Raw genomic sequence first — 25354 nt, forward strand, 5'->3', positions numbered from 1 at the left:
TAATCAGGCCATTCTCAAAATATGGCTCTTTCAAAGAGATCCTTTGAAAGAAACATAACTGCAGTAGTCAATATTCCACTACCTCTCATTTTTAATTTAATAGAATTTTTACTAGCTCTTCTTTTGAAAGACCAAAGGAGACATGAGCAATGTGGAACTTGTAAAAACTGCTTTTAAACAAATAAAAATATGTAGTTTTCAGACTGACTGTAACTAAATTCACAAAGCTTTGAAGTTGGTATTCTTCAGCAAAATGGGAATCAAATACACAAGTTCAAAGTAAACTGCTGCAGTAAACTCACGGGGAAAAGGTTACATCGTTGGCTTTTCCAACAGTTTCACACAACAAGGACACTGAAGACAAAAAACCTACCCTAGTAACGAAGGAAAATGCATTGCTGAGAGCTGATTCGAGAGGTTGGAGAGAATAATAATGACACTGTTTCGATGGATACAGAGGGACTGCCTCTGGCTGAACAACCAATAATCTGATCAACAAAAGACATTCAGTCCATTAGATGACTGTTATGTAAAGGCTGGGCATTGAGTAAATATAGAATGACTTGTTTTCAATCCAGTTTTATTATTTTAATGATTAGTGGATCTCCTGCAATATTAAAGAATGTGAGCAAAAGTAGCAATGTATGATTATCTAATGAGCGACCTGTCCATGGCATTTTTCGTGGTAAGTTAAATGGTACTGTTTTAAAGGAGCGGTTTCCTATTTAATTCAAAAGCATCTTATTTTCTTGGCAGAGTGAAGCTGCTTATAATTTGGCTTCTCCAGTAATTCAGATCATTTTGCAACTGGTAACAAAAGACAAATTGAGTTAAAAGCTGTAGTTTTAATGCATTATTAGCACATATCTTGTGGCATCACTCAAGATGAATCAACAGATAACAATCAAAATTTAAATTTATACAGTGCACTTAACATAGTTATGTGTGGGATTATGCAAACTTTGACAACCTGTTACATAAGATGATTTTAAGGCAGCTGATCAAAGCTTGTAAAAGGGTTAAGTTATAAGGAGCATGATTAGATTCCCTACAGTGTGGAAACAGGCCCTTTCGCCCAACAAGTCCACATGGCCTTGAAGCATCCCACTCAGACCCATCCCCCTCAGACCCAAACACCCCTGAACTCTACGGGCAATTTAGCATGGCCAATCCACCTAACCTGCACATTTTTTTTTTGGATTGTGTGAGGAAACCAGAGCACCCGGAGGAAACCCATGCAGACACGGGAAGAATGTGCAACCTCCACACACACAGTAGCCCGAGGCAGGAATTGAACACGGGTCCCTGGCACTGTGAGTCTGCATTTTTAAAGGAGGAAAGGGTAGAGAGGCACAGGTTTAGGGAGGGAATTGTAAAAGTCACTATTTTGGCAACTGAAGGCATACGTCTCTAGTCATGGAAAATTGAGACTATGAAAAATGAGATTAGAATGTAATTAACTTGAATGGTATTAAGGCTGCAGGAGGTTACAGATGTATGGAAGACATTGTCAAGGACTGAAGATAAGGATGAGAATTTTAAGATTGGCTACCAGTCCAGCAGCTGCCCAATCTAGTCAGTCAACACAGGAGTGAGTTGAATAGGAGTCAGTATGCTGACAGCAGAGTTTGGGATTAACCTAAATTTATGGAGGGTGGAGCATGCAAGTCCAATCAGGAAAGAGTTTTTAATGCATTTATCAAGGTGGGCGTCACTGGCTGAGCAAGCATTTATTGTCCATCGCTAATAGCCTTTGAGAATGTATTGGGGAGCTGCCTTCTTGAACTGTTGCAGCCTATTTGGTGTCTCTACACCCAAATTGCATTATGAGAGGGAGTTCTGAGATTTTGACTCAATGATATTGAGGGAATGCTGAACCAATTGTTCCAAAGCCATAAATTTTATCTGCAAATGAATTCATGCTATCTCAGAGAGTTGGGTGATGTTACAAAATCAGAAGTTGGCATCCTTTACAATGCTGCAAATATGTGATCAGAAGCTCGTCTTGGGCTCAAATACCACAGCAAGTTTGTAAACAGTATGGGGGAGACTCAGGGAGCCGATAGGGAAAATAATGGATAATAGGGAATTGAGTTTATGGTGGTACAAAAAAAGTTAGTGGAAAAGCTGAGCAATTCTGGCAGCATCTGTGAAGAAATAAAAAAAATCAGTTAATGTTTCAGGTTCGGTGGCCCTTCCTCAGAACTGATGGTGGGGACTGACAACAATGGCTTCAGTCTTCCCACTATTTAAATGAAATTTTTGCACGTCTTACACCAAAAATGTTGAAGTGTGACAAGTGTTACAGGAAGTACGTGCAATACTTAAGAACATTATAGACTGGCATTACTTGCAAGAGGTTGCTGTACAAATCTGAACATTGGCTCATTTGATCAGTGTAGGGCACACATCTGCTTAATGTTGATATCCCTACCCCTCTGAAAATCCCCAGGTCAAGGTAATCAAAATGTATCATATTCAGCCCTGCATCACAGGGAAGAAATTGCACTAAGGCATCTTAAATCAATTGTTCTGTTTGGGCTTGATGGTGGGATGAAGGAAAACCACCTTCCCTTTACATTACCTACTTCAGTCAAATATAATTCAACATTTTCCTTCATCCACCACAGCTCCCGTAATCCTGACAAAGTTGGTCACTATGGACTGGCAGGCACATTAATATAGACATCATATGATATAAGTGAGAATGGCTGAAATATTGCAAAGAAGATTAATAACAGTTTATACAGAAGGCTGCAGAAGTGCAACCGCCACTAGAACACAAGATTGCTTATCAGCTTATCTTTAGCTGTTGTTTTACTTGGATTCACTAATACTACATGAAGCCAGTGAATGTTTCAAATGCGGCAACTGGATTCAAAATGAGTCATTGTTCCACAATTACTCAGTACTCACCTGCTACGGTCGTCTGACAGATTGATTGCTTTTTGTTGATCAGTTTGTCACTCAAAGGTGTAGTTCTTCTAAGTATAGAGTCATTGTTCTATTCAACTGTCAGCAATCAGCAAGACAAAACTATTTCCTTATTTATATCACATTACAGCAAGACATTTTGCATCAACCCTTATCTTTAAACACTTTAATTTCATTAACCCTCACTCACTGTCTTCAAGACCTTGTCTGCCTCTAATTTGGGATTGCATTTTTCTTTATCTTGTGCAGGGGAGGCTGGGTTGGCTGGTGAAATTCTGTACAGGGATTCGGGCCAAAATGTAGTGTGGGAAACCAGAGTGGGAGCTGAGAACTTGCTCAGAATGAGAAAAATTTAGTCTGTTTGGACAAGAGGGGATGTGCTGTGCTGAAGGGGGAAGTTGAAATCAAACGCCTTCAGTTTGTAGAGATTAGTTTGTAGAGATGGGGTTAAGGTTGAGTGTGTGAGGGTAAAGTTGGCATACTCTTTCCTTTTGGGAAGAACCACAGAGGCTGGTATCCCATTCACTGTCACCTTTTATTTGCATGTGCACGCTAAATGGGCTCTGACCAGGCCAGCTCAGAGCCAGTCCCAACGGTGAGGAGAATCTGACTCTAACTCTGTTTATATCTGTCAGCTAAGTGTCCCTGATTGGCCCAGGTTAACAACCCCAAACAGGGATCTCAGTCAACAAAACCCACCTGGCTCTTATTCCAATCATTACATCCATACCCCTAAGTCTGGGGACATAGGCTTGTTCTCTCTCCTCCTGGGACATTGTCTTCCCTAGCTCCGGTTCCTCCATCTTTGACTTGGACACGTCTGACATTCACTGGACCATAACCGGTCTCTTGTGCCCGGAGCAGCGAGATTCCTCCTCCTCAGGCGATAACAGTTGAGGCTGCATCCATCTCACACTCTGAAGAGTCTTTGATGCTATCTGGAGGGGGAAGACATCACGTTTTGTCAGCACTTCAGTCTGTTCTGAAGGGCCAGGTATGCTTTGCTCCAGCCCTGTTTGCAAGGTAGCAGCTCTCAAGTGATCCACATGTTTGATCACTTCATCTCTAGAACTTTGTCATGGGACCTGACCTTGATTCATACACATGTAAGGGCCATTTCCATGCTTTTGACACCGAGCTTACATCATGATAGGATTTTTCATTTCCCTAAAAACTGTGAGACATTTCTAAGGCTGATCCTTTTTCAATAGCAGGCATATCAGCCTTAGAAGAGAAGGGCCAACAGAGGGGCCTGGTTATGTATGAATTTCCTGTAATAATTCTCTAACTCAAAGAAAGACCTAAGCTCCAGTACAGATGTGGGAACCAGGATATCTTTGATTGCCCTCACTTCATTTTCCAATGGGCGTAACCCAGTCTTGTTGACCCTATAACCCAGGTTCAGTTGGGGTGCCTGGAATGCACATTTTACCCTTCCTGCCTGGCATAAACATGTAAGCACTATGTCCAAGTTTCCCAAATGCTTATTATTAGTCTTCCCAATAATTAACAATATTCAGATAAATGACATCCTGGGGGGTAGCTCTTGTAAAATGTTCTCCATGTTCCACTGGGAAAGGGTGAGGGCTGATGATACCCCAAATGGCAAGTTTGTACATTGACATAAACCCTTGTGGGTATTAATTGTAGTGCACTTCTGGGAATCCCCAGCTAACCACAATTTGAAGTACACATGGCTCATGTCCAGCTTCCTGAAGGAAGAATACCGCCAACCCCCAGCCAGTCTTGCATACAAGTCCTCTATTGAGGGATCGGGTATTTATCCAGCTGAGAGAAGTGGTTTATCGTTTGCTTAAAATAGTCACAAATGTGAACCGAGCCATCAGGCTTCACCATCGCCGTGACCAGTGCTGCCCATTCTGCAAACTACATGCGTTTGATGATTCCTTCACTTTCCATCCTCCTTATTTCCACCTTTCCTTTTGTCAGTAAGGCAAATGGCAGTGGGTGGCCTTTCAGAATCACAATTGCTTCCTAGTCAACATGCCAGGCAGCCTTGATTCCTTTGATAGTTCCTAGACCTTCCTGAAAGCTTCCTGGGTATTTAATTAGGACTTCACTGAGGCAGCCATTTTCTAATGGAAAAATGTTATGCCAATCAGGGTAAGTTTTTCTCAACAAATTCCTACACGTGGGGTTTGAGCCTGAGCTTGAGCATCTTCCGACCATCAGTGGTAACTGCACCAACCGCTTCTCATAGGAGACCAGAGCCCAAAATCATACCTTTAATCTGTAACAGTTCCCTGGTATAGGATCTCAGTCTGGCCAAGGATTTGCAAACTTAAGGGTTTGCATCTAGAGCAAATCTTGTTAAAGACTGATTCTGCAATTACTGATGCCAGTGCAACAATATTAACTTCTATGAGAATCAGATGATCATTTAATCAGACATTTGTTTTGAGTGATTCTGATTTGAAGGTTGCTAAGCAATTTAACTCTTCCAACCCACATGTAAGTGGGCTTTTCAGGGTGTACATTCGCCTGGATAATAGCCTATGAGTTTTCTTACTCAAGTCAGGCCTCATAGGACTCCTTTGCTATCTTGCATCTGCATACTAGAAGCAACTACAATACCTTGCCAGTGCAGATCCCAAAAATGTTTTAACCATTCAGCCAAAGGTTGGCTTTGTTTTCAGGTTTTGTTGTGACCTGACCTAAAATCCCTGCGCTCAGGGACACTCTGCATGAGCCTTGATGATTGCTTACATTCAAGTCATGTTCCCCAAGCTCATTCAGATAGGGGAGGGTGCTCATTTACATTGGATGCCCTGCAGCCCCCATGCTCCATTTGCTGCATTTTCCAATGACAAAGCCAGGTGTGGTGCCTGTCTGAAGTCCTGTTGGACTCTAGCTGGTAGGCACTTTTGCATGGTATGCCATTAATCCCAGATGGTTACTCAGCAACTCATTCAGGGTTAGCCCAAAATCACATGCCTCTATCAGTCATCTTAACCTCAAATATCCTGATACAGATTCCCCTGGTTCTCAGACTACTGAATAAAACCAATAGTGTTTCAGAATTAGCAGAAGCTTAGGTCATGATATTCCTTAACTAAATCTGTCAACAGTTAAACGGTTTTAGTATCTGGCACCTCAAGGAAAGTTATGCTCCTAATAACCAAACAAAATGCTACAGGCCCACAAGCAGTCAGAAGAATTACCTATTGCTTATCTTCTGCCCCAATGGACATTTTCCCAGGGGAAAAAAAAAGGACATTCTTTCTACATAATCGGCCCAGTCTTCAACTGCAGGATCAAATGAGTCAAGATTCCCAATTAAAGGCACAATGCCAGAAATGGTTACCCCCAACTCAAAGATGACTGTTGCAATCAGAGGAGCAAACCACTTTCTCTCATCACAATAATTGTACAGAGGCCAATATCCCATCATCAAGACACCTTTTATTTGTACATGGACTCAGGCTAGTCTATAGAGCGAGAAGATACTTTGAGACTCCTGTTTATATGTATCAGCCAGGACTCCCTTATTGGCCCAGGCTAACAACCTCAATCAGAGAGCTCATACTCAATGATATACACCTGGCCTCGTTCTAATCACTACACTTTCAATGTTTCTATTTCATTTAAAGATTTACCCAAAGTAATTTTTAGGCTATCACACAATATCTTCTGGTGCTCCATTATTTCTTATTTGTTGTACAAAATTATGGTGGAATAAGAATTTTAGCCTAGTAACTTTGGGCTTAAGCTTTATTGTATATTTTATTATTCAGTTATAGCTAAGTATCTGAAAGAGATCAAAAACGCCAATAACTATAGAAAGTTTAAGGGAAGTGAAGGAAATCCTACAATTATTTTGCCATTCTGAAGGTGAGGAGAGGTCTGAAAATAAGAAATTTCAAAGTGGTAGGCCTATTTTTCCTCCCAGCTCTTAAAACTGAGACAGGACATTTGCGCACACACCGTGTTTATGCTCCTGACCTTGCTGATTTCCCTTGGTTGGGCTGTTTTTATTAGCCTTGGCACAATCCCCTCAGGAATCCTTCATTACTTGAAAATTGCCTTTGGGGAGAAAAGGAAATCAATCTTAGAGGCGACAGGGGCCTGTTTAAGTGTAGGCTGGTTGGCTCCGGGGCAACTGAAGAAAATGCATTCTATTTCATGATGAAAATGTAAAATTGAGGCAGATGGTGTTTAATTGATCACTGGGCAATCTATTACATTCTTTTCAGCATATTTAAAAAAGTAAATTTCTCCCTCTGCAAGTTATAAAAAGCTATGCGGAAACTTATTGGCATATTCCATCAGCTGGCCAGACAGCCACTTGGATGCCTCATTGTGTCCTCTGCCACTTTCAAAAATAATATGAAGCACGAAATATATTCCCCTTAAGATATGTGGCACAGGGTAAATTAAAGTTACAAACATATAATTGAAATATATTTCCCAATGTTACTGCCCTAACTGTGCCATATGAATGCCAATGTTGTAGCATGTGGTTGCTGTGACTGTGAAGGGGGCATATGATGTAAAGGACTCACTTGCCTTCTATAATAGATTACATAAACAAAGGCAGTATCTTTAAAGCATTCTAAAAATGTTTTTTTTAAAACTTAGAAACTGCACTATTCCGAACCAATCAAGTCCCACATTTTCCAATCTCAAGAGGTCAAATCTATACTGAAGAGCTAAAGAGAGAGATCTTTATGGAAGAGAGTCTGCTAACTTCAGCTACTGTGTACAGGTGCATCATTGTTATAGTGTTAATGATGGGGAATGCACAGGCAGAAATTCATTCGCACGCACAGACCTTTATCAATCACCTTTTAAACACTTCCTCAACCTGCCCAGCCATCTTCAAAGGCCCGTACCTAGAGAAAAGCAGTCGCTCTTCTTGAATACCGTTGCAGAATTACCACCTTGATTTCCTCTTCTTACTGTCTCCACCAAACTGCATCAGTTCATATTTCTCTATAGTGTGTTTCAGCTTCATTGTGCCAGTTATTCAATCACCCTCCCTATGTGCTCTTATCGTTAACTCATCAAAAAGAATCCAAAACAGCTAGTTAACCACAATTTGACCTCAGGAATGTTTGCTAACCTTCCTCAATTAATTCACATTTGCCAGTTTCTAAAAGCTCTCCCTCCTTTGAGGTTGAACTGACTGACCTCTAGTTTCTAGGTTATCCTTATGTATTTTATTGAATGCATGCAAATTTCCAGTCCCCTGGTTCCACTCACGAATACAAGGAGGATAGAAAAATCATATCAGCACATTAATACTTTTCTGCCTTAGCTCCCTTGTCATACCTTCAGAGTACCAGCCACTTGGTTACCTGGTGTGGTTCACTTCCATCAGTCATCCTTTCTACTATTTTAAGTAATAGCCAGTTACGAAAAGGAATAGGCTATTGAACATATCATGTCCGCTCTGCTCATTTAATGTGATCATGGCTGATCAAACACATGAATACCTTATACTGACATTATCCCTAAATTTGCTATGCTATTGGTAGTTAAAAATCTAACAATCTCTTCCTTAAACATACTTAAGGAATGAACTCCCACAGCCTTCTGGAATCAAGAATTCCAAAGTTTCATGAATCTCAGAGTGAAAAGAACCTTGTCATCTTAGTCATAAATGGCACCCCCTTATGTGCCCTTTGGTTCCAGACTCCCCAAACAGGGGAAACATCTTTCCTTCATTCAACCTACCTATCCCTCTACTTTTCAATAAGCTCATCTCACACACTTAGAGAAGCCCAATTTGGCCAATCTCTCTTCCTAGGACAGTCCTGCCATTCATGGAACATTTGGTGAACTAGGAGGAGTATGCAGCAGGTCAGCACCACTTTGAAGCAGGTTGGGAGAATTGACCTGTGTGAGTTTGACAGCAATGGGAGGAGATAGAAAAAAACAAGAGCAAAGAGCACCTTCAACCTGTTTTACCTGTCAGAGCTGAAGACAGTTAGGTGTTTGGTGGATGTTTCTTCTAACATTCTTTTGATTGGCCAAGCATTTCACATCAGGAGATGTTTTAACAGGTGAAGAAGACAGTTAGGGAATTCACCTCAAAATACCTAACATCCAAATTAATTAATGAAATGGAATAAAAATGTTTGACCAAACAGTGTGTTGCACTTGTTGAATATGGAAGATTGTGGATGCTGATGCAATCACACTGACCATATCTACAGCAATTCTTGGCTGCTCAAGGAGCTTCAGCTCAGAGATGATGAGCTGGAGTCTGAGCTGTGGACCCTGAGACTCATCAGAGAGAGAGAGGGAGAAGTACCTGGACACTATGTTTCAGGATCCAGTCACACCCTTTAGACTAATTACATCAAATTTGGTCCCTGGTCAGGTACAGGAAGGTGTGACTGTGACTGAGGCAGGTATGAGGATCCAGAATTTAGTTTTGCAGGAGCTGCAAACAGTTTAACAAGTACAATGTAATAGTGATAATGGGAGCTGCAGATGCTGGAGAATCCAAGATAATAAAATGTGAGGCTGGATGAACACAGCAGGACAAGCAGCATCTCAGGAGCACAAAAGCTGACGTTTCGGGCCTAGACCCTTCATCAGACACAGGTACAATGGTCTTGTTCCCAGTATGAATGATGCCATGAGCTGCAGGGGTGATGAACGAACTGATCACAGCACCATGGTACAGAGCGACATTCAAGTGTGGGGAGAAAAGAGAAATAATAATAGGGGTTGGAATAAATAGGGGAGTCAATACTGTTCTCTACAGCCAAAACATAGTTCAAAGATTCTGTTGTCTACATGGTGCAGAGGTCTAGGACATCTCTTCTGGGCTAAAGAGGAAGTCAGATTGGGAGGGGAAGGATCCTGTCATCATTGTTTCCATAGGTAGCAACAGCATAGACGGCACTATGAAAGAGATTCGACTGAGGTATTATGAGCAGCAAGGGGTTAAATTAAAAAGCTGTACAAAGACATTAATCTCAAGATTACTATCTGCATCTTTTGCAAACTGGCACAGGGTAAATCTGATTAGAGAGGCAAATGCATGGTTCAGTGACTGGAGTGGGCTAAATCACTTCCAGTTCATGGGGGACTGGCACCAGCTCTGGGAAAAGAGAGAGTTGCTCTGTTGGGACAGACTTTGTTTGAAACATGTTGAGACCAGTGCCCTGGCGAGTTAATAATTGCAGTTGTAGATAGGGCATTAAAATAACTAGTTTTGGGGGGAGAGGGGAGAGTTCATATGAGCAGAAGTTTAAATAATTAAAAAGAAACAAGAGAGCAAAGTTGTAGTGAACAGGCAAATGATAAAATCTCTCAGGAAGGGGCAAAACATATTAGTAGAAGAGTTCAACAGAAATTGGAATGAATAATAAAAATTCAAAGCTTAAGACTCCTTATCTGAATACACGTGGCATTTGTAACAAGCTAGGTCAGTTGAGGACACAAATTAAAATAAATTAATATGATTTGATAGCTATTCCAGAACGTGGTTACAGGGTGACAATTATATCCAGTCTGTATAATAGATGCTAGCAATTTCCTTATGACTGATATAAGGCTATCTGTTCTGCAGTACACTGTGTTCTCTGATGCTCACTGCCTAAATGTTACGTTAACCTTTGCTTGCTCCCAATCTGCAGGAATCATTCTAGAATTTTTGGAATTTTGTAAGATATGATCAGAGCATTGATTATCTCTACAGCTACTTCCTTTGATTTGATTTGATTTGAGTTATAGTGGTCACATGTACCTAATTACAGCAAAAAGCTTGTTTTCCAAGCAGTACAGGCAGATCATAACAAACAAGGACATACAGATCATAGGGCTCTTAGACAGAATGAGGCATACAAGGTTAAGGCTGCGCAGGAGGTACGCAGAGTGGGATCAACATTGCCAAGATCAATATTATTTGAAGTCAGAGAGTCCATTCAGCATTCTAATAACAGCAAGAAAGAAGCTCTTCTTGAACCTGTTGGCCCACGCACTCAAGCTTCTGTATCTTCTGCCTAATGGAAGAGGTGTTAGGACAGCATTACCAGGGTGGGAGGGTGTTTGATGATGTTGGCAGCCTGAAGTTAAGTGAGTCAGAGAGAAATGTAGACTGAGTCAATGGATGGTAAGTTGTCTTGTGTGATGGACGACGTTGTGTTCACAACTCATTGTAGCTTCTTTCAGTCCTGGGTAGAGCAGTTGCTATACCAAACCTTGATGCATCCAGATAGAATGCTTTCTTACCTGAATGAAACTGTTTTAGAGACCTTAGAATGATGCACACTATAAAGAAAGGAACTAATTCGCATAAAGTATGCATTTGCACTTTTACTATTTGTAGTTTTTTTAACATGGGATACATTTTGACTATGACAACTCAACCTAGTCTGATTGACTATCAGAGATATACAAAGCAAAACAGCATAAAAGCATGATTAGTAACATTAATTTAGTGATAATCATACATTCAGTTGTTTAAGAGCCTATAATTCTGAATGTAGTTTATTTTCCTTTTTGTTACAGTACCATTCAGGGAAGAATAAATTGTTAAGTATCTCTGAAATAGTTCATGTCAATGATGATGTGTTAAAAATTAGTGTTGGGTGTGGTGGGAACACTATGGGAAGCTTTCTAAACTGTGAACTGAGCATTGATTTATGGATGTCAGAACATGTGAAGTGTTATTCAGTCCCTCAAGCTTACTCAGTCAGATTATAGCTGATCTGTATGTAAACCCCATCTGCTCACTTCGACTGTGCAAACATCATATCCTTGCCTGACAAAAAGAATCCATCAATTTCAATTCCAAATTTTTCAATTGAAGAATTTCAACAATTTGTCATTGTGGGGTTCCACAGGGCTCTGTCCTTGGGCCTCTACTGTTTGTAATTTTTATTAATGACTTGGACAAGGGAATTGAAGGATGGGTCAGCAAGTTTGCAGACGACACAAAGGTCGGAGGTGTCGTTGACAGTGTAGAGGGCTGTTGTAGGCTGCCGCGGGACATTGACAGGATGCAGAGATGGGCTGAGAGGTGGCAGATGGAGTTCAACCTGGATAAATGCGAGGTGATGCATTTTGGAAGGTCGAATTTGAAAGCTGAGTACAGGATTAAGGATAGGATTCTTGGCAGCGTGGAGGAACAGAGGGATCTTGGTGTGCAGATACATAGATCCCTTAAAATGGCCACCCAAGTGGACAGGGTTGTTAAGAAAGCATATGGTGTTTTGGCTTTCATTAACAGGGGGATTGAGTTTAAGAGTCGTGAGATCTTGTTGCAGCTCTATAAAACTTTGGTTAGACCGCACTTGGAATACTGCGTCCAGTTCTGGGCGCCCTATTATAGGAAAGATGTGGATGCTTTGGAGAGGGTTCAGAGGAGGTTTACCAGGATGCTGCCTGGACTGGAGGGCTTATCTTATGAAGAGAGGTTGACTGAGCTCGGTCTCTTTTCATTGGAGAAAAGGAGGAGGAGAGGTGACCTAATTGAGGTATACAAGATAATGAGAGGCATGGATAGAGTTGATAGCCAGAGACTATTTCCCAGGGCAGAAATGGCTAGCACGAGGGGTCATAGTTTTAAGCTGGTTGGTGGAAAGTATAGAGGGGATGTCAGAGGCAGGTTCTTTACGCAGAGAGTTGTGAGAGCATGGAATGCGTTGCCAGCAGCAGTTGTGGAAGCAAGGTCATTGGGGTCATTTAAGAGACTGCTGGACATGCATATGGTCACAGAAATTTGAGGGTGCATACATGAGGATCAATGGTCGGCACAACATTGTGGGCTGAAGGGCCTGTTCTGTGCTGTACTGTTCTATGTTCTATGTTCTAATTTGTATCAGATTGCCACTATCCTTTAGTTTTCTGAAAGTACCCCTGAATACTTCAATGCTAGTTTTAAAGTTAAGTCCCTTTATTTGTGATCAGAGATAATGGGAACGGCAGATGCTGGAGCATCCAAGATAACAAAGTGTGGAGCTGGATGAACACAGCAGGCCAAGCTGCATCTCAGGAGCACAAAAGCTGACGTTTCGGGCCTAGATCTTTCATCAGAGAGGGGGATGGGGAGAGGGTTCTGAAATAAATAGGGAGCAAGGGGGAGGCGGACCAAAGATAGATAGAGGAGAAGATAGGTGGAGAGGACAGTGTAGGAGAGTGGGAGGTAGGGAGGGAATAGGTCAGTCCAGGGAGGACCGACAGGTCAAGGAGGCAGGATGAGGTTAGTAAGTGGGAAATGGAGGTGCAGCTTGAGGTGGGAGGAGGGGATAGGTGAGAGGAATAACAGGTTAGGGAGGCGGGGATGAGCTAGGCTGGTTTTGGGATGCAGTGGGGGAAGGGGAGATTTTGAAGCTTGTGAAGTCCACATTGATACCATTGGGCTGCAGGGTTCCCAAGCGGTATATGAGTTGCTGTTCCTGCAACCTTCGGGTGGCATCATTGTGGCACTGCAGGAGGCCTAGGATGGACATGTCGTCTAAGGAATGGGAGGGGGAGTGGAAATGGTTCGCGACTGGGAGGTGCAGTTGTTTGTTGTGAACCGAGCGGAGGTGTTCTGCAAAGCGGTCCCCAAGCCTCCGCTTGGTTTCCCCAGCGTAGAGGAAGCCACAACGGGTACAGTGGATACAATATACCACATTGGCAGATGTGCAGGTGAACATCTGCTTAATATGGAAAATCACTGGTGCTCTGAAGCAGCAGTGTTAACCACTGAGCCACAGTACTGTAGAAAGATCAGGGCCAGCAGGGTGGTTGAGCAAACTGATTACACTGCAAGGGGGTAGCAATGAAGTTGGTAGAGGTCATGGGTTTAGAAAGTGCTGTTGAAAGGGCTTTGGTAACTTGTTGTATGCATCTTGAAAACTGGTGCTCTGCGGTCACTGTGCATCAGTGTTTATCTGGCCAGGCCCAGGGTTTACCCAGCCATTCCCATGAATGTGGGGGAGCTGCTAATGGGTAATTTGTGTCTGTTTTGGCTCTCTGGGCATTGCCTCACACATGTTGCTATGTCTGCATCCAATCCTGGCCATCAGACATAATATCTTGCTAATATTGTCATTTCAGAAACCCCTTGATGAACCTGGTGGAGTTTAGCCAGTATCTGGCAGAGGCATTTGCTCAGGACAATTACTCTTGGTCCCCACAATAATATGCCACTCTCTACAGTCATACAGTCTCTCTGAGTCCAAAGGGATTTCAATTGTGGAGGCAACGGCCCTTTATTTACATCCATCACTGCCAGGTTTTTCTGTTTTGCCAGGTGTGGATTTTTTTGGCCAGCATGGTTGCTCAATGGTTAGTACTGCTGTCTCACCGCACCATTGACTCAGGTTTGATTCTAGATTTGAGCAACTATCTGTGTGGAGTATTTACATTTTCCCCATGTTTCCATGAGTTTCCTCCAGTTTGCTCCCACAGTCCAAAGACGTACAGGTTAGGTGGATTGGCCATGCTAAATTGGCCATAGTGTGCAGGGGTATGTGGATTAGCTGTGGGAAATGCAGGGTTATGGGGATGAGGTGGGGGGATGCTCTTTGGAGTGGACTTCATGGGCCAAATGGTCCGATTCCACGTTATAGGGATTCTCTCATCACTGGCGAAAGGTTTTACTGCTGAATGTGATGGACGGTTGTCCTGGATGCTGTCAAGCTTCTGAAATGATGTTGGAGCTGCGCCTATCCTGACAAGTGGAAAGTATTCCATTGCACTCCTATATTAATTGTGCCTTAGTGAATTGTGATAAGGCATTTTACATATTGGAGGTGAGTTACTCAATGGAGGATTTCTAGCCTTTGACCTGTCTTGTAACCATAGTATTGATATAGCTGGTCTAGTTCAATTTCTGGTTAATAGTAGCATCATCCTAGATGTTAATAGTTCCGTATTTGGAGATCATAATGTCACAGAACCTGTGAGAGATCAATGATGCTTGACCCTTATCAGCCCAAGTCTGGGTATCATCCAGGACTTGCTACAAATTGATATGGACTACTTTAGTATCTGCAGATTCGGAAATGGTGTTGAGTATTGTGCAATCATCAGGCAACATTCCCATTTCTGATGAAGGCGAGGACATTCCTGAAGTAGCAAAAGGAAGTTGACACTAGAAAAGACTAGATGCTGTAAGACAGAGCCAATTGACGTCCAAAAAGCACAAATATGTTGCTTTGCTTCTGTAACTGTGATTGGGAGCTTTGCATGGTTTGTTACATCTCTGGAGAAGTGCCATGGCTCACAGTCAACCTGACAACACGCAGCGAACAGAGGCCTCAGTGCCTGACCAGCCTGTGATTCCATCACAAACAGTACCTGTGGGAGACTAGTACTTTCTCCACCAAGAAACATCAAGACTGTTTTATCAAAATTAACTAGGAGATCCAGCAGCCACTAGATCACCAGCGCAACATGTTCCTGAACTAGCAGCATAACCAAAATCAGAAAGAAAGGAAGCATATCTACAGGAAAACAAAGAGGTGGTTCAACAAAAACCCATTACCAAAGAACAGGTGGTGTGCAGAAAGAGCCTAGGAAATTCAGTACCTTGCTGACAATCATGTGTGTGTGGATACAGCACAGTCAGGACTACATGCATCCCAAGTACCCAAGGATCCCCCATTCAGAGGTAAGAATGGAGAAACACTCATTAATAATGGAGAAACAGACAGTGCCCATTGGTAAGAACAATTTGAGGATTTCCTTGACTAATAGCCAGCCCTTTACGTAAGTGCCCACCATGGCCTCTCAAAGCATTCTACAAACCAGCTCCTCAGCCACATCCCAATTTGACATGACTTTGCAAAGGCCATCTGAAAGCTGAGAACCAACAAGGCCACTCGTATTGATGGAAGCCACGCTGAAATACTGAAATACAGTAGGGAAGCATGAATACCTGACATCAGCTCCTTCTTTTGGAAGGAAGTGAACTTGCCAGATGACCTTCAAGGTGCAGTAATTGTGACAAGCTTCACAAAAAGAGATAAGAGCAATTGCAGTAAATACAGAGGGGTTTCCCTGCAACAACACTTTAACCTCACCAAAACCTTTGACTCTGTCATTCAGGAAGGATCATGGAGCATTCTCCTCAAAATTCATTACTATTCTCAAATTCCTGCATGGCAACATATAAGCTATGAACCTTACCAATAGGTCCAGTACAGACACAGACTAGAAGTACAAGCTGGGACTGGGTTAAGGCTCTGTCATTACAGCAATGCTCTCTTCCACCTCCATCAATGTAACAGTCCTACCTGAATTCATGAAGCTCACCATTGCAGTGGAACTTTTTAACTGGATGAGGAGGAAACAGCAGAACCTGCATTATCTCCAGCCCAGAACTAAGACAACCTCAATCTCTGTCATTGAGCTGCAGAATGCAATCAATGCTTCTGCGAGTACACATCAGAGGTCAATCTGCAAACATTGTCAATGTGTTCACAGAAGCATATGTGAGAATGGGCCTTAAGTTAAATATTCACGAGAGAAGTGTGTTCTACCCAGCCTGCTGCTGCCACACAGCACCGCCCTGAGTATTCAGATCCATAGAGAGTCAGCGTAAAGGTCGATCAATTCTTATACGTTGGGAGCTTCTCTCAGATTAGGCAAACATCATAAAAACATAGAAAGTAAGAGCATGACTAGGCATTCAAGATAACAAAGTGAGGGTCTGGATGAACACAGCAGGCCAAGCAGCATCTTAGGAGCACAAAAGCTGACTTTTCAGGCCGAGACCCTTCAACAGAAAAGTTGATGTCTGATGAAGGGTCTAGGCCCGAAACGTCAGCTTTTGTGCTCCTAAGATGCTGCTTGGCCTGCTGTGTTCATCCAGCTCCACACTTTGTTATCTCAGATTCTCCTGCATCTGCAGTTCCCATTATCTATAAGTAGGCATTTAAACCTGTTCCGCCATTCATTATGACCATGATTGATCATCCAACTCAGTAGTCTGTTCCTGCTTGCCCCCATATCCTTTGATCCCTTTAGCCCCAAGTGCTATATCCAACTTCTTCTTGAAGCTATACAATGACTTAGCTTTCTGTGGTAATGAATTCCCCAGGTTCACCATTCTCTATGTAAAGACATTTCTTCTTATCTTAATCCTAAATAGTTTACCTCCTATCCTTAGATGTGACTCCTGGTTCTGGACTCCCACACAACTGAAAACAGCCTTCCTACATCTACCCTATTCAGTACAGGGTTCTTGGAAATCCTCCCTTATTCTTCTGAACTCCAGCGAATATAATCCTAACCGATTCAGCCTCTCCTCACAATTAGTCCCGTTATTGCAGGAATCAGTCTGGTCAACCTTCTCCACTATAGAGGCACTCCCTCTAAAGCAAGAAATCCTTCCTCAGATAAGACGAACCAAATTGCATACAATATTTGAAGTGGAGGCTCACCAACATCCTGTATAATTGCAGGAAGTCATTCCCGGTCCTGTACTCAATCCTCTCATTATTAAGGCCATTGTACCACTTCCCCTCTTGACTGTTTGATGCACTCTCTGCATGCTTACCTTCAGGGTCCTTTTAGACCAAGTCTCATGCATTTTCTCCTCTCAATTAATAACCATTCAGGTAATAATTTGCCTTACTGTTTTTGCTACCAAAGTGGGAAAACCTCACATTTATTCACATTATAAGGCATCTGTCATGTATTTGCTCACCCGCTCATTTTGTCCAAATTGCACTAAAGCATCTCTGCATCCTTCTCATAGCTCACCGTCCCTTCCAACTTTGCATTGTCTACAAACTTGAAGATATTCCATTTAGTACCCTGATCTAAATTAATAACATATATTGTGAATAGCTAAGGTCCTAGCATTGATCCATTCAACAGTTGCATCCTCAAAGAATTCTAGTAAATTTGTTGAGCATGATTTCACTTTTCTAAACCTATGTTGCCTCTGTGTTCCTACCATTGTTTTCCAAATACTCAGCTATTAATCATTTTTACTGGACTTTTTCCTCACAGCTGAAGTCAGACTGACTGGACAATCATTTCCTTGATTGCTCTCTGCCTCCCTTCTTAAATAAAAAGTTTACATTAGCTAACCTCCACTCCGTGGGAACTGATTCAGAGTGTCTAGAAACTTGGAAGATGTCCACCAATGCATCCATTATTTTAGGGCAACTTCTTTAAGTTCTCTAGGATGTAGATTATCAGGCCCAGATATTTATCAGCCTTCAGTCCCATCAATAACCCTAACATTATTTCTCTACTAATCCTGATTTCCTTCACTCCCACTAAACCCTGTGTTCCCAATATTTCTGATATGCTGTGAAGCTGGATGAACACAACAGGCCAGGCAGCATCTCTGGAGCACAAAAGCTGATGTTTCGGGCCTAGACCCTTCATCAGAGAGGGGGATGGGGAGAGGGTTCTGCAATAAATAGGGAGAGAGGGGGAGGCGAACCGAAGATGGAGAGAAAAGAAGATAGGTGGAGAGGAGAGTATAGGTGGAGAGGTAGGGAGGGGATAGGTCAGTCCAGGGAAGGCGGACAGATCAAGGAGGTGGGATGAGGTTGGTAGGTAGGAAATGAAGGTGCAGCTTGGGGTGGGAGGAGGGGATGGGTGAGAGGAAGAACAGGTTACAGAGGCAGAGACAGGCTGGGCTGGTTTTGGGATGCAGTAGGGGGAGGGGAAGAGCTGGGCTGGTTGTGTGATGCAGTGGGGGAAGGGGAGATTTTGAAGCTGGTGAAGTCCACATTGATACCATTGGGCTGCAGCGTTCCCAAGCGGAATATGAGTTGCTGTTCCTGCAACGTTCGGGTGACATCATTGTGGCACTGCAGGAGGCCCAAGATGGACATGTCATCTAAAGAATGGGAGGGGTAGTTGAAATGGCTCACGACTGGGAGGTGCAGTTGTTTGTTGTGAACCGAGCGGAGGTGTTCAGCAAAGCAGTTCCCAAGCCTCCGCTTGGTTTCCCTAATGTAGAGGAAGCCACATCAGGTACAATGGATACAGTATACCACATTGGCAGATGTGCAGGTGAACCGCTACTTAATATGGAAAGTCATCTTGGGGCCTGGGATAGGGGTGAGGGAGGAGGTGTGGGGCAAGTGTAGCACTTCCTGCGGTTGCAGGAGAAGGTGCCGGGTGTGGTGGGGTTGGAGGGCAGTGTGGAGCGAACAAGGGAGCCACGGAGAGAGTGGCCTCTCCAGAAAGCAGACAAGGGTGGGGATGGAAAAATGTCTTGGGTGGTGGGGTCGGATTGTAGATGGCGGAAGTGTTGGAGGATGATGCGCTGTATCCGGAGGTTGGCGGGGTGGTGTGTGAGAAGCAGGGGGGTCCTCATTGGGCGGTTGTGGCAAGGGCGGGGTGTGAGGGATGTGTTGCGGGAAATGAGGGAGACGCGGTCAAGGGCGTTCTCGACCACTGCGGGGGGCAAGTTGCGGTCCTTGAAGAACTTGGACATCTGGGATGTACGGGAATGGAATGCCTCATCCTGGGAGCAGATGTGGCAGAGGCGGAGGAATTGGGAATAGGGGATGGAATTTTTGCAGGAGGGTGGGTGGAAGGTGGTGTATTCTAGGTAGCTGTGGGAGTCGGTGGGCTTGAAATGGACATCAGTTACAAGCTGGTTGCTTGAGATGGAGACTGAGAGGTCCAGGAAGGTGAGGGATGTATTGGAGATGGCCCAGGTGATCTTGAAGTTGGGGTGGAAGGTGTTGGTGAAGTGGATGAACTGTTCGAGCTCCTCTGGGGAGCAAGAGGCGGCGCCGATACAGTCATCAATGTAACGGAGGAAGAGGTGGGGTTTGGGGCCTGTGTAGGTGCAGAAGAGAGACTGTTCCATGTAACCTACAAAGAGGCAAGCATAGCTGGGGCCCATGTGGGTGCCCATGGCCACCCCCTTTGTCTGAAGGAAGTGGGAGGAATCGAAAGAGAAGTTGTTGAGGGTGAGGACGGGTTCAGCTAGGTGGATGAGGGTGTCGGTGGAGGGTGACTCGTCGGGCCTGCAGGACAGGAAGAAGCGGAGGGCCTTGTATTCCTCATGCAGATGGCCTCAGGTGTATAGGGACTGGACATCCATGGTGAAAATGAGGTGTTGGAGGCCAGGGAATTGGAAGTTCTGGAGGTGGAGGGCGTCGGTGGTGTCACGGACATAGATGGGGAGTTCCTGGACCAAAGGGGAGAAAATGGAGTCCAGATAGGTGGAGATGAGTTTGGTGGGGCAGGAACAGGCTGAGACAATGGGTCGACTAGGGCAGGCAGGTTTTTGGATTTTGGGAAGGAGATAGAAACGGGCCGTGTGGGGTTGGGGAATAATAAGGTTGGAGGCTTTGGGTGGGAGGTCCCCTGAGGTGATGAGGTCATGAATGGTGTTGGAGATGATGGTTTGGTGCTTGGGGGTGGGGTCATGATCAAGGGGGCAGTAGGAGGAGGTGTCGGAGAGTTGGCGTTTGGCCTCGGCGATGTAGAGGTCAGTGCGCCATAGTACCACAGCGCCACCCTGGTCTGCGGGTTTGATGGTGCGGTTGGGGTTGGAGCGGAGGGAGCAGAGGGCTGCCCATTCTGCAGGGGAGGGGTTGGAGTGGGTGAGAGGGGTGGAGAGGTTGAGGCGGTTAATGTCTCGACGGCAGTTGGAGATGAAGAGGTCGAGGGAGGGTAGGAGGCCTGGGGGTGGTGTCCAGGAGGAGGACTTGTGTTGGAGGCGGGTGAAGGGGTCATATCAATGTGGACTTCACCAGCTTCAAAATCTCCCCTTCCCCCACCACATCCCAAAACCAGCCCAGTTCGTCCCGTCCCCCCACTGCATCACACAACCAGCCCAGCTCTTCCCCTCCACCCACTGCATCCCAAAACCAGCCCAGCCTGTCTCTGCCTCCGTAACCTGTTCGTCCTCTCACCCACCCCTTCCTCCCACCCCAAGCCACACCTCCATTTCCTACCGACTAACCTTATACCACGTCCTTGACATGTCCATCTTCCCTGGACTGGCCTATCCCCTCCCTACCTCCCCACCTATACTCTCCTCTCCACCTATCTTCTTTTCTCCTCATCTTTGGCCCGCCTCCCCCTCTCTCCCTATTTATTCCAGAACCCTCACCCCATCCCCCTCTCTGATGACGGGTCTAGGCCCGAAACATCAGCTTTTGTGCTCCTGAGATGCTGCTTGGCCTGCTGTGTTCATCCAGCTCCACACTTTATTATCTTGGATTCTCCAGCATCTGCAGTTCCCATTATTTCTGATATGCTATTATTTTTGTCGGGAGAGTTGGACATCGGAGGTCATATTGTTCAATGGACTGCAAAAGAAGATGGTCTTTAAACAAAAGTTCAACTTCTAACAAACTATCATGGGTATGGCTTTCCCTTATTTTGGTTGGCACTTAATGCCTGCCCATTGTAACCTGAAAGCATTGGTAACGCTAATGTTAACATTAATTTCAGTTACTCTTTCAACCCATACATTTCTGTCATTTCCAGTTTAAATCATATATTCCACAGGAGAGCAATAATTACTTCCACCAGCTTGGGTTCAAACATTGCATGAAAAATTGTGAATAAATAGTACAACCTTCTTTCATCTGAGCACAAAACACATTTAAAGCCTCTCAGAGAATTCTCAACTGCATGAAAGGAGTCAGGTACTTACTGCTTTCACACCTCCTAACTAACATTTGCATCTGAATTTGTGCTACACCGACGTAGAGGTGGCACAGTTCCTTGACAAAGGTAGAAACTAGTCAAAAACATTAGTTGAGATAATGATGAGATTTATGTGGGGCTATAATGAAAGATCAGGGGAGTAGAACATATTGGATACATTTTTCAAGAGCTAGTGCAGGCATGAATGTCCCAATAATTTCCTTCTGCGCTGGTTTCACGATTCTGAAGTCTAACCAGATTTGCATTAGTCTATAAATGTTACTTTGAGGCTCTTTCCAAACAGTGATCAGACCACACTTGAAGTTCGAGAGCAGATACACACGGGTCTGTGACCAAGCAGACAGGATCACCAAGGCTACAGGTAATTTTGGAAAATAAGCATGTTTGCCTCTAAAGTAATCCATTGTGATTGGGTGCAAACCCTCAACATCCTTTCATTGGCTTAGTGTTTGTCAGGACATCACGTATTAGTCAGCACGCAAAGAGCAACAATTGGTTTTAGCAGCTGCCATGAATTATGCAATTTCCATTAATTCAACCCTGTGTTGTTCTGCCATTGTGAATTCTGCCTAGTATGAACCTGGGTATTGAGTGTCAGTTTTACACTCCTGTGGCTACTTTGCTGTGTTAGAATGCCAGTAATCTGCTTCATCTCAGTCTCTATCTTGAGTAAGAATGACTTGCTTGACTGACAAGAGTTCCATTAAACTCTTTTATTTCCAAACTTAAGTAGAGAATATTGATTACAGCTCTCCAGTACAGGATAGGCATCTTTCATTCTTCTCTCCTCTGCCTTGATATTCTGTGACTGTTGATATCTGAGTCATATCATGATGCACACCATCACCATTTAGATATGCATTTGCATTACACTTCAACAACAAATGATTTTCACATGTAAAGCACAATTGGAAAAATGTTAAAGATTTTTGTGCTCTGCAGAAAGTAACTGCTCCCTTGCAGTTACAACATAATAAATGATTACATTATTATTTCAAATTGACTTCACAGAACCATGATAATACTTTTAAAACAAAGAATGCCAATTTGCACTGAAACAAACAACCTACAGCACAGAGATAGTAGGAACTGCAGATGCGGGAGAATCTGAGATAACAAGGTGTAGAGCTGAATGAACACAGCAGGCCAAGCAAGAAGGCTGACGTTTCGGGCCTAGACCCATCCTCAGAAATGGTGGAGGGGAAGCAGGATCTGAAATAAATAAAGAGAGGGGGGAGGTGGATAGAAGATGGACAGAGAAGAAGATAGCTGGAGAGGAGACAGACCGGTGAAAGAGGTGGGGATGGAGCCAGTAAAGGTGAATGAAGGTGGGGAGGTAGGGAGGAGATAGGTCAGTCCAGGGAGGACAGACAGGTCAAGGGGTTGGGATGAGACGAGTAGGTAGGAGATACGGATGCGGCTTGAGGTGGGAGGAGGGGATAGGTGGGAAGAAGGACTGGTTAGGGAGGAGGAGAACAAACTGGGCAGGTTTTGGGATGCGGAAGGGAGAGGGGGTATTTTGAAGCCTGTGAAATCCACATTGATACCATTGGGCTGCAGGGTTCCCAACCAAAATATGAGTTGCTGTTCCTGCAACCTTTGGGTGGCATCATTGTGGCACTGCAGGAGGCCCAGGATGGACATGTCTTTTAAGGAATGGGAGGGGGAGTTGAAATGCTTTGTGACTAGGAGGTGCAGTTGTTTAGTGTGAACCAAGTGTAGGTGTCCTGCAAAGCTGTCCCCAAGCCTCCGCTTGGTTTCCCCGTTGTAGAGGAGGCCACAATGGGAACAGCGGATGCAGAATAACACATCAAGTAGATGTTCACCTGCACATCTGCTAATGTGGAATGTCTTCTTGGGGCTTCGGATGGGGGGTACCTACACTAGCCCTAAACCCCACCTCTTCTTCCATTACATTGATGATTGTATCGGCGCCATCTCGTGCTCCCACGAGGAGCTCGAGCAGTTCATCCACTTCACCAACACCTTCCATTCCAACCTTAAGTTCACCTGGACCATCTATAATACCTCTCTCTCCTTCCTAGACACTCTCTGTTTCCATCTCTGGCAACCACTTCAAAACTGACTTCCATTTCAAGCCCACTGACTCTCACAGCTACCTAGAATACACCTCCTCCCACTCATCTTCCTGCAAAAATGCCATCACCTATTCTCAATTCCTTCACCGCATCTGCTCCCAGGATGAGGCATTCCACTCCTGTGCATCTCAGATGTCCTTGTTTTTCAAGGACCGCAACTTCCCCACCTCAGTGGTCGAGAACGTCCTCGACCATGTCCCCCGCACTTCCCACAACTCATCCCTCACACCCCCTCCCCGCAATAATAACCAAAATAGAATCCCCCTCATCCCCACATACCACCCCAACAAACTCCGGATCCAACGCATCATCCTCTGACACTTGCGCCATCTGCAATCCGACCCCACCACCAAAGAAATTTTTCCTTCCCTCCCCTTATCTGCTTTCCGGAGGGACCACTCTCTCCGGGACTCCCTCATCCGCTCCACACTCTCCTCCAGCCCCACCTCACCTGGCACTTTTCCCTGTAATCACAGGAAGTGCTACACCTGCCCCTACACCTCACCCCTCACCCCCATCCCAGGGGCCAAGAAGATTTTCCACAAATAAAGTGTTCACCTGCACATCTGCAAACGTGGTAAACTGCATCCACTGTTCCCATTGTGGCCTCCTCTACATCAGGGAAACCAAACGAAGGCTCGGAGGCCGCTTTGCACATCACCTACCCTCCGTTCGCACTAAACAACGCACCTCCCAGTCGCAAAGCTTTTCAACTCCCCCTCCCATTCCTTAGACGACATGTCCATCTTGGACCTCCTGCAGTGCCATAGCGATGCTACCCAAAGGTTGCAGGAACAGCAACTCATATTCCGCTTGGGAACCCTGCAGCCCAATGGTATCAATCTGGACTTCACAAGCTTCAAAATTCCCCCTCCCCCTTCCGCATCCTAAAACCAGCCCAGCTCATCCCTGCCTCCCTAACCCGTCCTTCCTCCCACTTATCCCCTCCTCCCACCTCAAGCCCCATCCCTATCTCATACCTTCTAACCTCATCTCGCCCCCTTGACCTGTCCATCCTCCCTGGGACTGACCTATCTTCTCCCTCCCTCCCCAGCTACACTTAGCTTCAATGGCTCCATCCCCGCCTGTTTGACCGGTCTGTCTATCTTCTCCTCTATCCATCTTCTATCTGCCTCCCCGTCTCTCCCTATTTATTTCAGATCCCACTTCCTCTCCCCTGTTTCTGAAGAAGCGTCTAGGCCCAAAACGTCAGCCTTCCTGTTCCTCTGATGCTGCTTGGCCTGCTGTGTTCTTCCAGCTCTGCACCCTGTAACCTATAGTACACACCCGTTTCCTGTGATAGCGGAGATTCATATTTCTATGGGTCTGACAAGTTGTAACAGTGATTTATCTACTCTATCCTTACTTGTTGTCTGATACAAAATGAATAGGGAGAACAGTAACCAAGTGAGAGTGCTGCTCAGACTCACTTTCCCAAAGGCAGTGCTCCAAAATAGAATCTGTCTAAAATGGCTTGAATTGGCATGCATTAGAAATTTCCAGCTGCTTTGGAGCGTTCTGCTCTCAACTATATCTATACACAATTCAGTGCTCGATTGTGATAGAGATAAAAATATGAGGTATATCAAAATGTAGAAGGACATTAAAGTTGGAAAAGCAAGGAGATTAGACAATAATGAACTTTGGATCTACGAAACAGTTTTCAAGAAAACATGAGAGTGTGTTATCAAGGAGCCCTCTCAATTTGTAATCAATGGAAATCAGAGGAAAGCTCTCCATGGTTGGTG

At 44.4% G+C, this 25354-nt stretch overlaps 1 long non-coding RNA gene across 1 annotated transcript in view; it reads left to right on the forward strand.

Annotated features, from left to right (window-relative positions):
* Positions 1–528: 528 nt before the first annotated feature.
* Positions 529–25354, forward strand: part of LOC125451410 (uncharacterized) — a 114190-nt gene continuing 89364 nt past the window's right edge. The window contains exon 1 of the long non-coding RNA XR_007247292.2: positions 529–685. This is a non-coding gene — a long non-coding RNA (uncharacterized LOC125451410). The remainder of the gene's footprint in view (positions 686–25354) is intronic.

Source organism: Stegostoma tigrinum, chromosome 5 (assembly GCF_030684315.1).
Source record: "Stegostoma tigrinum isolate sSteTig4 chromosome 5, sSteTig4.hap1, whole genome shotgun sequence".
Lineage (NCBI taxonomy): Eukaryota > Metazoa > Chordata > Chondrichthyes > Orectolobiformes > Stegostomatidae > Stegostoma > Stegostoma tigrinum.